This window comes from Megascapheus bottae, chromosome 15 (genome assembly GCF_031878675.1).
Source record: "Megascapheus bottae isolate mThoBot1 chromosome 15, mThoBot2.hap1, whole genome shotgun sequence".
In the NCBI taxonomy this organism is placed as follows: domain Eukaryota; kingdom Metazoa; phylum Chordata; class Mammalia; order Rodentia; family Geomyidae; genus Megascapheus; species Megascapheus bottae.
This window is the reverse complement of record NC_143523.1, coordinates 22,317,301-22,330,036: the sequence shown is the minus strand read 5'-3', so window position 1 is coordinate 22,330,036 and position 12,736 is coordinate 22,317,301. Positions and strand designations below refer to the sequence as shown.

Sequence of the window (12,736 nt, the reverse complement as noted above, 5' to 3'; positions counted from 1 at the left end):
TGGGAAGAAAGAAAATAAGGGGACAGAGTGATGGGGATGAGCTTGGTACAAGGTGCTTTTTCAAATACACTGGCACTAGGGGTCCTTTGGTGACCATCTGGTTCTCATCTGATACATGAGGCCAGCATAGAGAGCTGTCAGGCCAGGAAAACAGAGACACCAGTGTCTCAGACTCACTTCCTGCTCCAGTTCTCTTGCAGTCTCAACTTGGGGAAGTGGTAACCTCCTGGCTTTTCACAGCATAGGATTTTATAGCTATCTCCCATGACCTCCACAGAATCCTCCAAAGATAAGCATAAGGGGTGAGGGGTGACCATATTTCTCATTAGCCCAGGCAAGTTCCAATTTTGGCCTGTTTTCTCTGCATCTCCACCAATCAGCCTCTTCGATTTGTCTCTCAGGAATGTCCCATTTGGACTATAGCATCTATGGTTATCCTGAACATAGATAAACCTTTGATGAGAGCAGCTTGGATAAAGAACAGAATTGACTAAAGGGACGGAATTGATATTCTCTGGGCCACGGTCTCTATTCTTCAGGCCCAGGCAGAGAGAAGAGAGTATGAGAGCTCTGGCCTCCAGCAGAAGGGACAGCGTGTATAGGAGAGGCCTGGGCCCGGCAAGACAGTGATGACCTGGTGCTGGCCTCCTTCCAGAAGCCCTAATGGCCTCGTTTCACAGGGAAACAGCTTGTCTGGCTCTATTTCTCCTTCTTCCAAAATATCCAAACCCATTTGGCTGCCACGGCCTTTGCCACTCACTAAATTTCATTGTGGTTGTTTTGGCGGCAGCCCCTGATGGGCACAGGGAGGCGGGGTGAACCGCCCTGAGTCCCAGTTCTCCCTAGGGTTTCCCTGTACTCTGGCCTTAGCCAAGCTCCCTGGCACCCTGCATGCTTTGGTAGTAAAGTCTGCTTCAAACCTTAAGGGTTTCTCTTTAGCCACCTGCCTTGTTTAGTGCAGGAGATGTCCAAGAGATTGGAATGGCCACTGAAGCCTCTCTGTTCTCTCTTTGGTTGGCTTGCAGGTAGAGCTTTGCCCGCCCCTCTGCTGCTTGGGCTCTGATGAGCTGTGAAGGGATGCTGGGGGTAGAGAACTGCTAGCCTAAGGCTGTGGCCACCCAGGAGTGGGGCAAAGCAGGCACAGAGCAGAGTAATCTGGTCTCTGAGCAGTCCTTCCCATTCATTGTTTTGAACCAGCTCAATTCAATGAACTCCTTGCACATCAGCTACAAGAAAGGCTGGATGCAGAGGGCCCCCAAGCAGAACAAGATGTGATTCTTATCCTTAAGGAGCTTACATTCTAGCAGGGTGTAGAAAACACTGAGACCGGAGGGCCTAAAGGCAATCAGATATGGTATGTAGCAGAGGCCTAGCTGGACCCTGGGAGAGGGCATGGGAGGGAGGTGGGGAAGGGGTGGGAGGGCCCTGCCAGGAAGGGCTGCTTTTTGAGGAGGGGCTGGGTAGTAGTTGAGGGGAGCCTTAAAGACAATAATAGTGTAGAAATCTACCTCAGAGAGCCAGTCTTGTGACCAGAGGCTCTGGGGCCAACCTAAACAGGGTAGCTTTGTCAGAAATGAGGGAGAAGGGTGGGAGACAAGGCCAAGAAGATGTTGAGGGTCACAGGAGATATGCCAAGACTGGGCCAAGTAAGAAGGGCGAGCTTCATTGTTTTTCTGAGGGCAGGGGTAAGGCCTGAAGGAGTCTGGGTAGGAAGGAGCAAAAGCAGGTCTGGGTGGAGGAGGCTCAGCAATGTGGCAGCGATGCCTGCAGGCAGACAGCGTAAGACACCGTCGAAATCCTCAGGTGAACGACAGTTGGAGCTTCAGAGTTTCCTCTTAAATATGAACCTGGTGGATCTCACCAACAGGCAAGAAGGATCTTGGGGTACTGCTTATTTTCATGGAGGGTTCTCCTGCCCCCACTTTCTCTCCTCTTAGCCAGCCTCAGGTATGAAGGAACTGAACTGCCTTTTCCCTGGCGACCATGTTTGGGAGGAGTCCAGCTTTCCCATTCCATTTTTGAGCCATAAGACTCAGGTGGGAAGGGATAGGAGGAGAAAGAAGCAAACAAAGGTAAAGCTGAAAAGCCCTCTTCCCCTTCTCTCACACCAGAGGCCTTTGAGCAGCCGGTCTAGTTTGCATTAGGGGAGCAGCTCAGATGATTAAGAATAGGAGAGATAATTATGTGTCAAGATGATGTAGCCCAACTCTGCAGTCAGGCCAAGGTAGCATAGCAGCTGGCAGGCCAGTAGCAGGAGGAGGGTTGGGCACAGACACAGCTTCCCAGGTGTGTCCTTCAGCTCTTGGCCTAGGTCTGCAGGTGAAAGAGAAACTGATTTGGAGGACTGTAGAACACTGGAATGAGACCAAGGATGCATGTCCAGGAACTAGACCCTAGGAGGAATAGAGGGCAGGCATACCTCCTTCTGAAACTCTGAATAACTCTGATACCCTGATCACACTGGCCCTCCTTTAGCCTCAGGCTCTCTGGCATCTCCCTAGAAGTGTCATACCCTGAGGACAAGCCAGGTACCTCTCTGCCCTCCAGGGGCTGCTTCAGCTCCTGCCTCTCAGTACAGCATGGCCTATTCTTCTGCTCTAACAATGACACACTGGTGGGCATTAGTGAGGACAATCACTGCAATGGGTGCTGGCATTTGTAGCAACAATCTCAGCAGCAATTATTGGTGTCCACGGAGATAATATCCAGAACGTTATTGGCATTGGCACTCAGAATATGGTCAACATTATTAGTATCTGCAGCAATCATATCCACAGAGATATTTGTAAAGGCTGATCAGCTTTGACTGAGGGCTGATGGAAGCTGGCAGTGATTGTGGACTACTTGAGACTTTTCTAAGCTGTGGCCTCTGTGGAGCCCCCAGACTTTGTTTGAAGAAATGACACTTCCTAAGATTCCAGTGGCTCTCAGAAGGAGACAGGCAGACAGGCCAGGGAGAGATGAAGTCATGTCATGAAGCATCCAGAAAATAGGTTGTGTATCAGTCTGAGTAGGAAGAATTCTCCTTTCATGCTCTTCATTTCTTGGCTATAATTATGGTATATATATTAGGGTTGGATTTCTAGGGACATTGAAGGGACAGCAATTTGTTGAATGCTGCATACTCTGGCTTCTGAGGCTGGAGGATAAATTTGTAGTGCCCTATCTATAAGCAGGCAAATACACAAAGCTATAGGTTCGTTCTTGAGCGCCAGGAAACAAAACAAAAAACCTCTTCTTTTGATTTCTCCCCCGTTGCTTTGAGCTGCAGCCCAGAGCACTGCTATCCATCAGCCAGGGTGTTGAAGCACAGAGCAGTTATATAACTTGTCCAAATATCCAAATGAAGTCATATGGTGAGAGTCTGCTGATGTGTGTGAGGGAGGTGTGTTAGTATCATCCTTTGATGTGTGGGATTGCAGGGGGCTGTGGTTTTGCATTCCATTAATTAGATGCACAATGAATTGTGCAGTTGAGTGGTGCCAAGCCCGTGCAGTTGTGTGTTTGTAGGAGGGCAGGTTTCATGGCTTCAAATGGCTGAATCCTGTCACTGCCCTTAATGGCTCCCTTCTGCTCTGGATGATGCTATAACGAGAAGACACCATTTATTTCTTTAGTATCCCACCTAGAAGTCCTGGAGATCGTTGCTTAAGTTACTCTTGGAGCAGAAAGAGGAGAATAGGCTCTGGAACTGCATAGCACTTGTCTCGAGCTCTAAGTGGATGCAAGAGAAGGCTGTGAAGCCTCCAGGAAGGAAGGTGCTGAGCCAAGGCTGGTGTGTAGTCCAGCGGCCTCCCATGGACAGGCACAGTGGCTCTGGAAGAATGTGAGCTCTGGGTTTGAATCGTAGTACCATTCACTTGCTGTGGGGCACTGGGCCAGTCAGTTAACTTGCTTCCGCTCAGCTCTCTCCTCTGTAAAATGGAGATAATAACAGTACTTACTGCCTGAAGACTGTGGAAAGGATCTCATGAGATCACAGATTTTGAGTGTTAAGTCAAATCCAGCATGGAGAGTGAATCTTTATACATCTTGGAAAGAAAATGGAATTGGTAGATAAAGATTCCATGGGAAAATGAAGCTTTTCAAAAAGAAATTTCTTTGCACCCTAGCTTTCTAGACTCGGTAGCACTTCTTGTAACTATGGTAACCTTTAGCTGACCCAGGGATGAGCTAACACGGATGGGAGCAGTGCAGTCAGCCTCCCCACCTGTGTATTTGGGATAAGCTTTGTCTATTGTTTTTTGTTCATTTGTGTTGTGGTTGTCTGGCGGGTCTAATATCATCTTTTAGCCTGAATAGGCATTTTTTCTCTCCCCCCTCCCCCCGGACTTTTGGCAGTACTTGGATTTGAACTCTTACAACCTTATACTTGCAAAGTAAGCACTCTACTACTGACCCATGCCTCATACCTCCAGTCCTTCTTTGAATTTGGTTATTTTGAAGTACTGTTTTTCCTTTTGTCCCCATCTGTGTCTGGACATATGCTTTTCATGAGATAGCAGGTGCGTATCTCTATATGAGTTTCTTCTATTGAGATGGTGTCTCAAAAGCTGTTTTGACTGGTTTGGCCTAGAACTTCAGTCCTCCTGACCTCCACCTCCCAAGTACCTGGGTGACAGACATATGGCACTGTACCTGGTTATTGGTTGGGTTTCTCAAACTTTTTGCCTGGATGGCCTCAAAGGAAGGACCAAGGTCCTTCCAATCTTAGTCTTCTAAGTAGCTAGGATTATAGGCATAAAGCATTATATTGGGCTCACAGACATTTCCTATGGATAAATAAAAGATCCCCCTTGTTTTCTAATATGGGAGCATCATTCCCTTGATTCTTCTGCTCCCACATACAAGATCACTTATTATTATAGACCTATATGTATTTTTCCTGCAGTTTATTTATTTATGTGACTATTTGCACGTGTTCTACCTCTCTGAGACCTCTGGGTGTAAGAGGATGCATGGCCATGTGCTGGGAATCCATGCAGTGTTGGAGGTAGCTTCGTGTTTGAAGAGAGTTACAGTGTGGTCATGTGCATGTCCAAGTACCAGTGATAACGGACAGCCAAAGACCAGGCCTGAGCACAGTGAGTGTCTGTGCTTCTGGAAATAGGCCTGTGTATAGTGCTTCTCCCCAAGGACTCATAGATAATAAAAATATCCTATACCTGTTGATGAATGGATGGACCACTCTGAGCTAAGGATAACTGGAGCCCAAGGCTAGGGAGATTGAGACCAAGAACTAACCCTTACCTTCTCAGGATGTGAAGAAGTTACCACTCAGAATCCTTTTAACCCTTCTAAAAGGAGTCAAGTCTCTCAGCTTAGGATCTGGCCCCCCTCTTCCATCTGCCATTCTTTTGGGATCTCTTAGTGTCTGTCTATCTCTTATTTGCTCTAGTTGAGATATAGACAGAGCCTGTCAGCATTAGAGGAGGTAGAGGTTCGCAACTGGTCTAGATGTTAAGAAGTATGAGGGCCAGAAAGAACATGATATGGGGGTTCGTGGGTAATAGCTTGGGGGTAGTGGTTAGAGACCATTCAGAAAGCAGAAAGGAGGCAGGGCTTAGTCTTCCACTGGGAGCCCAATTTGCTAATAGAGTCTCCCAGTCTTGGATCACTTCCTCCATGGGCCACTGAGGGCTTTGGGGACTGAGGCCTGGTGGCCGGAGGTCAGGTACTTAGTGGATGGGGGCAGTTATTCCAGCCCCTGGAAAAACAAAGAGCAGATCGGGCAGTAAAACAAAAGCAAAGGAGACCTGGAAGCACCTGACAGCCCTAATTCATCACGGCCCAAGTTTTTTCCTGTGTTCCCATTATATTTGTTTGTAAAAGTGGAAATCAATTTTGAAGGTAATTTTCTGGAAAGAATGGAAGGGAGGTGGGAGGGCCGGATAAGGCAGAGATGGTAAAAGGAAAAATTTAGGCCAGGCACAGCCCAGGGGCAGCTCTTGGCAAGGTGAAAGAAAATTGCATATTCAATCTCCATCCATGAATCTCCCTCACTGCTGCCCGCCTCCTGCTTGAAAACAATGAAGGCTTTTTCCCAGCGCTGGGCAGGGCCTCAGTATCAGCCTCACTTTAACTTCAGGGTCATTAATTCCCTGATTATTGAAGGAGAAGAGAGGGTTGCAGCATCGTCAATTCCAAAGGCACCCCCCTCCATGTGATCAGGCACTGGCGGGGGGGGGGGGGGGGGAAGGGTGAGGTGAGGTGTTGTTTCAGAAGGGGGTGGGGAAAGAGGAAATGGGGAGCCACCTGGATTGGGGGGCAGGAAGCCAGGAGGAGGGTGGAAGAGGCAGTCATTACTGCATACCTCTGTTGTGTTGTTATTGCAAATTAAAAGTAGCATGTTCCACTCCAGAGCTATCTTTGGGGAGGGAGGGGCACTGAGGGAGGTGGGGGGATCTTATCATTGCTTCTTCAGCAGACCAGCCTTGGTGTCACTGTGTGAGGTGACATTTGAATTTACAATTCCGCTGAGAAAAGCCATTAATTCACAAATTAACATTTCTCCCTCTCCCTCTCTCTTTAACACTCTCTCCCTCTCTCACATGGATGTGCAAGCAATTGAAAAGACAAAGGAAATAGCCTTAAGGAAGAGACTTTACTGCTAGTCTGTCTGTGCTGAGATTGCTCCCCCTGCTTCCAGATAGATAAACCAATTACCTGAGCAGCTCCGCTCCTGGCCGCCCGTGTTCGCCTCCTTTTGTACCTGAGCAGCTCCGCTCCTGGCCGCCCGTGTTCGCCTCCTTTTGTAGACTGCCTCCATGGCTGGCTTACACTTGGTGTATCTCATTAATGGAAACGAGGCGTGCCCTGGCCACCAAGTTCTCTTCCTGGTTGTTCTTTGGAGAAGCATTGAGAGGACAGCCAGGGTGAGGAAGGGAAGGCAAGAAGGACCCCAGGGAGAAAAAAAATTGCTACTGCCCAGCTGCCTGGGTGGGTCTTGGGACTTGGGTGCTGCCTGCTGTGTTGGCAGGTTGGGAGTGGATGTATTCTGGTGAGCTGCTGAGTCTGTGGGCTTGTTCTGATCTGACCAAGCTGGGCATGGGAGGGCATTGAAAGGCAGGGCTGGAGACTGAGTCTGACCCTTTCAGTGGTCTTTGGTCAGGGTGCAGAGAGCTGGCTGGAACAGGGAGGCATGTGAGCTCACCAGCACTGGAAGCTTAAGGAAGTTTTGCTGAGTGTGCATTATTTTAGTGGGACAGGATGCAGCCTGGAGGAGCGGGGAGGGATGCTGAGGAGGGCCCAGTTGGAAGACATAAGGTGGCACCATATCGGGTAAACAAAATGACAGTGTACTAATTCCTTAACCTAAACCCAAATGCTTAGGTTCAATTATGCCTTCTAATTCTTACACACACACACACACACACACACACACACACACACACACACACACACACACAGTGGACATTTAAATCACTGATAGTGTATAACCCTATATGTACTTTTTTCCTATGTATTTTAAAAAGTTTGAGTTAGGGCTAGGAGTGTGGCCTAGTGGTAGAGTGCTTGCCTAGCATACATGAATACATGAAGCCCTGGATTCCATTCCTCAGTATCACATTTGCAGAAGATGCCTAGAAGTGGTGCTGTGGCTCAAGCGGTAGAGTTCTAGCCTTGAGAAAGCTCAAGGACAGTGTCCAGGCCCTGAGTTCAAGCCCTAGGATCAGCAAAAAAAAAGTTTGAGTTGCATATTAGTCACTGTAAAAATGTAAACCAAAAGCATGTAATGTAAAACAGAACAATTATAGAAATATATTAACACCATGACAGCTAAAACTGAGATAGCTACCAAGTGAATCACAGGTACAGAGTGGATGAGCTAAGAAAAAAAACGATGATTCACGCACAGGGGAGGACAGCAGAATGCCTGCAGATTTCCTCATACTACTTAGAGAGATGCAAACTTAAAACTTAATGAATTGTTTATTTCTGGAATCTTCCATTTCATGTTTTCACATTGTAGTTGGCCATGTGTAACTGCAAGCAGGAGCAAGGGAGGTACCTTGTGGACCAATGCTAGCATTGCATGGGTTCACATGCACAATACATATGTCACAGACTGTACATGTCACTCAACAGGTCCTATGGAACTCCAGAAAGCAAAGCTATAGGAAGGGAACAAACTGACTGGACAGGTGGTGCCAGAGTTTCCCTGACTAATAGAGCTCAGTCTATGTCCATTTTCCAGTGAATATTCAAAATCTAGTTGATGTCCCATTTTTGAAAGTTAAGTTTAAAGATCATCCTTTACTAAGACACCAGGGGAAAAAAACAGCACACTTATTAAGGTACACGCAGGATGTTGATTATATCTGCCTAGTAGCCAGGGAAATTCCACTGGTCATATGCAATGGAGATCATTTGCACCTCATCTGAATGGTGTATTTTAGCTAAGCTCTCTGGATAATGCTGGCCACAGGCCTGTAGCGTAACTGCTGCCCTTCTATAGAGGTAGGTGTAGGTTATGTCCAACTTTTATTAAGACCTTTACTGAAGGCCCTGTGTACATGGGACTTGTGGTTTTCTGTGGGGGCAGTAGTAGGGTTTAGCCAAGGCTGTATGGATCTGAGATAAGTACATGAATTTGCTTATAAATCTGCACAAGGTAGCTAGCTTTATTTCCTAACTCTTATATGCTATTGAGTAGATTGAGAAAGTATTTTAAGGCTTAACACAAATGAGTAAATACTTTCTTTCATATAGTGTCAAAAAGTTAAAATGGATGAGTCAATCATCCCAGAAGAGTGTGCAGAAATTTGCTATGGAGGGCTCTGGGTGTCTCTTCATTCCTAGACTTTGGGTATGGTAGAAGTGTCACGCATTCCTTAGCCAATCAGCAGGTTCTCTGCCCCACACCTGTGTTTGCAGCCTTGCATGAGCACCCATATGCCAGCCCATGCTTCAGCTGCTGGCCTTCTTCCCTTTGGCATCAATCCCCTTGCCCCTCCCAACAAGGGCACCAAAAGAGAAATTCGCAAAATCCACAGTCTCAGCTCTGTCTTTCTCCCCCAGCAGGCCTTAGCCGGGGGAGGGAGGAGCCAGGTGAGGGCTGTCCTCTGCGCCCGCAGCTCCTGGGCTCACCTTCCTGGTGCCACCTCGTTTGCAGGCCTTAGGGCAATAGGAAGGTCTGGCACATATCCCTTAGAATGGGTTGAGAGAATGAAGGGTTGGAACACCTAGGATCCCTGCCTATAGAGTCATGGATCCTTCCACACAGTCCAGCCCAGAGAAGGATCCCTCCCCCTTCTGCCTTCCTTAGGGTCCATAATAATATTGGGGCTCCCTGGGGCCCTCCCATTTTTCCTTGTGAGGGATGGAAAGGCCAAAAGGTCTGGGGGAGGGTGGGGCCTGGCACAGGGGCTGGGAGACAGTCATGAGTCTCAGCCGCCTCAGAGTGGAGCCAGTAATTCAAACCATCCTGACCCTTCGGTGAACCTGAACCTGCTGACCTTGACAGCACTAGACAAGAGGCCTCACAAACCTCAACCTGTGTGAGGCCCTGCTTGTCTCCCTCCCTTCCTTGGAGCCCATGGCCTGGCCTCCAGGTGCCTTCTCATTTGGCCATGCCCATGGAATGTCAGCATAGCCCTCCCTCCCTGAGGTTGCCCACCTGCCTCAAAGCACCCTTTGTGATCATCTCCATTGCAGACAGGCGTGGCATCTCTTGGGGCCTATCTGGGGTGCTGGCTGAGGTCCTGTCCTGTGAGCAGAGGAGTGGAGCTTTCACCCTTCCCTTTACCTTGGCCGTAGGCTTCATCTTTTCAGGACTGGTGTGTGTGTGTGTGTGTGTGTGTGTGTGTGTGTGTGTGTGTGTGTGTGTGTGTGTGTACTCATGCTCCTGTGCTCACATGAGAGCACGTGGAGCAGAGCTAGAATGTGATGGGTGGGGGAGGGGAGACAAGCTGGAGGAAAGCAGCCCCACGAACCTGCATTCAAGTAAATGCAGTTTATGAAGTTTATGCTTTCCTCCTCAGGAGAGCTGGAGTCCATCCAGCTGCCTCTCAGAGCCTGCCAAGCACCTCCTGAAGCAGAAAGTGTAGGCAGGAGAGCGAGCAAGCCAGCAAAACAGATAGATGCACAGACATCTATGCTCATGTGTGTGCACATGCACACACACACACACACACACACACACACACACACACACACACACACACCACCCTAAGCTGTGGCAGCCCAGAAGCTCAGGACAGAGGGATGCAGATGGCGTGTTTGCGGGAAGTGTGTCTGGGAGCTTCTCTTTCTGTCCCTCTTCACTGCCCACCTGCCATATCCATTATCCTGAGCGCTGTGGGCAGTGCAGGCATGGGGCAGCCTAGTGGTGGAGTAGTAAGCCAAGCCAAGGGTGGTATGAACCCGAGGGGCAGCTACACTGCAGCGTGCGTGGGCTTAGACAGTAAAATGGAACAGAATGTGGTACCACTGGGCCTTCCAGAAATCTACCCCTTTTCCAGATTCTGGGTGTGGACCAAGTAGATACTTGTGGCTACATGTTGCAGTCACTTAAATAGAAATAATTCAAGATTTTCTTTTAGCCTTTTTTCCCTCTGAGAATTCAAAGAATATTAATGACTGACAAAGCCAGGGCCTGGGAATTCTCAGAGGGACTTAGAAGCAAGGTGGAACATAGGCCCTTCCAAACGCTTCCTCCTGTGCTCAGCACATGGTTCCTGAGTGCACCAGGAAAACAGATATGGGGGAGGACTCTGTGTGCATATGTGTGTATGTGCATGTGTGTGTGTCCGTGCCAGTATTGGCACTTGAACTCAGGGCCACTCATACTTTTTTGGCTTTTTCACTCTTGCCTAGTGTTCTCCTAGTCGAGTCATGCTTCCAGTTCCAGCTTTTTTTTTTTTTTAGTGGTCAGTTGGAAATAATAGTCTAGTCTAGACCGACTCCAGATCCCAATCTCCTGCTAGTTAGGATTCCGTGTGTGAGCTTCCAGTGCTTGGCTTCGAATCCTTGACTCTTGAGGAGAGGGACGCACAGAGCAGAAAGTGGCTGATAGAGAGGTGTGCAGTGAGGTCTGCTCCTCTTGGTGGTGGCTGTTGGCAACATTAGGGCCTTGCCCCTGGTTTCTGCAACATATCTCAGTTGGAACCATACCAGAAGGAGAAATGCACCGCTTGTTTCTTTCTGGGAATGTCATGTTTCTATTCAGACCGTGAAGGTAGAAAAAAAGGAGACGAAAGCAGATAAGAGGGAGGGTAAAGGCAGGCAAAAATTGCTTGTTGTGGAGGATGCCCTGGGCAGCCCACAGAGGCCAGACACAGAAACTGACCCAGGCTGGCCTTGGCCCTCTGTCCCCTGCTCTCTCCTCTGCCCTCCCCCCTTGAGCCCTCCCCTCTTCCCACCATGCATCTTTATTGGTTCTAGTAGTAGCATTGATTTGCATGTCAGGCAAAGCCTTGCCTTGCTACACACACAAAAAGAAAACCCCAGCCTTGGCAGTGTGGCAGTGTGGCAGTGTCAGCTCTCGCTGTTGTTCGACAGTGTAAAATTAAATTAATAAAGCCCCCAACACAGGAAAACATAACAGGAAATTAATGGCCTTTACTGTCGCTCTGATGCAGTCATTTGCAACCCTGCTTTCCGCACCAAAGACTTCATAAATGCAAGCAGTTTCTCTAAACAAGCATACTTAGGGCGGCCTGGTATGTAATTTTTCGCCTTGCTTGTGTCCTTTGAGCTAACAAAGCCCCCTTCCCTCCTGGCTCTAGAGAGGCTTCTAACTGGTTCTGGCCTGGCCTGGAGCCCAGAGGAGGGGAAAGCAGTGAGGTAGAAGACCCCCACCCCTTTTGGGTCCCACCAGAGGGGCTCAGCAGGCTTTCCTTGTCCACCAGCCCTGCAAGCAAGCAGCCAGCAGGACTGCACACTGTATGCTCTGAGACAAGGAAATGGATCATCAAGACATCTCCAACCCCCATGAAATTCCCCTGCCTCCATCCCCACCCAGGGCCCCACCTATCCCTTCTTCCCAGAAGCCTTTCTCTTTTATCATCTTTGTGTTTCCTTCCCAGTGCCTGTAGCCTTTGCTTCCCTCTTCCACTATCTATACCCACTCAGCATCCTCCATTTCCCACATTTGGGCTGGCTTTGCCCTGACAGTGCGTATAAACATTGAGAAATGTAGGCTGGGGGCATAGATCAAGTGGTAGAATTTCTTCCTGGGTTCAATCCCCAGAACCATTAAAAGTAAGAAAAATAATTGTCTGGCATGATTTTCTAGGTTCCTAGGTTTTCCCCATTCCTCTTCTTTCTTACAAGTTAGGAAATATATGGGGCGTAACAGTTGTCCATACAACCATCCCTCTGTCCCCAGACAAGACTTCAGAGCTGACAGCCTGATTTTGCGATAGTGTGAGATTCAGTGGGATATTGAGAATACTCTACTTTCCTCTTCGGGGCTCAATTGCCCATGCTGTTTGGGCTAGATGAGGGGATCTCGGGAGTGCACAGTCTATGGGAGAGGGCCTGGCTGGCTAGTCAATCATTCAGTGATGAACCGTGTGGCTGTGTGTTCTCAGGGAGTACAGGGAAGCAGCCAGAAGAGCAAGCGGGGATGGGAAATGTATACCCGGAGCTGTCTCCAAGGGACACCTCCCACGCAGAAGGGACTACTAGGCTGCAAAAAAAGGGCAGAATCGGAGATTGGTTTTTTTTTAATTGTCAGGGTAATATATAGAGGGGTTCCAGTTACATTCATCAGGTAGTGGGTGCATTAGAC

At 48.6% G+C, this 12,736-nt stretch overlaps 1 protein-coding gene across 1 annotated transcript in view; it reads left to right on the top strand.

Moving 5' to 3' along the window:
- LOC150053941 (uncharacterized) overlaps positions 1-12,736 on the top strand; it is a 59,968-nt gene that overhangs the window by 31,436 nt on the left and 15,796 nt on the right. The window lies entirely within an intron of this gene.